Source organism: Parus major, chromosome 19, assembly GCF_001522545.3.
Source record: "Parus major isolate Abel chromosome 19, Parus_major1.1, whole genome shotgun sequence".
In the NCBI taxonomy this organism is placed as follows: domain Eukaryota; kingdom Metazoa; phylum Chordata; class Aves; order Passeriformes; family Paridae; genus Parus; species Parus major.
Genome location: NC_031787.1, coordinates 872,366 through 873,983, shown reverse-complemented (window position 1 = coordinate 873,983; position 1,618 = coordinate 872,366).

Below are 1,618 nucleotides of genomic sequence, written 5' to 3'. Positions count from 1 at the left end.
TATATATATATTTATATATAAATATTTATATAAAATATATATATAGTTTACCCATATATATTCATTACACCACTATTTCTAAGTTTTTTTCACTAAGAGAAGTAAAAGAAACTATATTAATACATCAAAGTTTCCCAACATTATACATATAACATTCATTTTCATATTTGAGAAAATCAATATTAAATATTATTTTAAAAGAAAAAGTATTATTTATTATAATATATAATTATTGTATATTATATAATATATCGTATTTTTTATATTAACTATATATATATAAACTATATTAAATATAAATATTAGAGCATTAATAGATTTTTGTATCTATAACAGTCCTGACGGGAAGGATCCCCCGTTAATCTAAGGAGGGACTCTTTGCATCAGAGTAAAATAAAATAATAGAACTTATTTTGTTTTTTCCTGCTGGGCTGCCGGGCTGGAGCTGCAGAGGGCAGTGTGGGAGAGGGAAATCCCTGCCCAAGGCGGCACTAGAGGGAGATAAAGGGCTGGAAAATCGACTTTTTTGGGGTGTTTGGGTGGTTTTAAGGCTCGGGTGGATCCTCTGCCCCTTTAGCCTCGGCTAAAGAAAGAAAAAAAACTTGTTTTTTTTGTTTTCCACTCCCCCTTTGTGAAGGGAAGGGATCCCCCTAAAAAATCCTCTCCCTTTTTTGAAATTTTTGTCACCCACGTTCACCTTGCTGTCTTTTCCCCGATAACCTCTGCAGTTTCCCCCTTGGAACCTTACAGCGAGGTGCTGGGGTGGCAGGGAAAGCCTCTGGGGTTTATTTCTTCACCTGTGTTTTGTCAGCTTTGATTTCCTTTTTCCCTGAGCACCATCCTGGCATGGAGTGACCCTCGGGGATGTGCAGGAGCTGACTCTGATCCCCTTTGCCCCTTGTAAAGAACTTTTCCATTTATTATCAGGAATTCCATATGAGAGGTTTCATCACAGCCTTTTTGGCTGTTTCATTTTTCCCCCAGTTACAATTTCTAATGCCCATTAGCAATGCAGTAAATCTATTCTGGAGATTATTTTGTTTTAATCTTGACTTTGGAGGGATTACAATCAAAGTGGGCATCGGATTTTAAGAATTATCCTGTAATGAATGCAAGAGCTCTGTATCTCTGCTAATTCTAAACTCCATCAATTTCTTTGCAGTAACAGCTTCCCAAAATGCTGACAAATATCAGTCCTGAGATTCCACTGAGAGTATTTTCCTTTGAGTTATGACCAAAGGCTCCCTTCCCGTATTTTCCCTGAAGGGAGCACAGAGCTTGGATCTGAAAGTTCTGCCAGCTTCAGTAGACACAACTTTCCTGAGGCTGGTGCTGCAGAGTTAAAAACCTTGCAGGTGATTCATGTGTGTGCTGTGCCTGTGATGTTGTGAAATCCCTGCAGCCCCGGAGCCTGTGGAGCTGGCCCCTGTTATTGGGACAGAGGATATTCCAGAACGCTTTTTCCTTTGGATCCATTGCCTTTTTCCAATGTTTTCCTGGAAAATTTTCATCAGCTTTAATTCTGCCTTGTGTATTTTGGTGGCAAACGCCTCAGGGCTCAGCCTGGCACAGGGAAGGTGTGTGTGGCACCCAGCCCTGCCCTGGGCATGGCACAGAG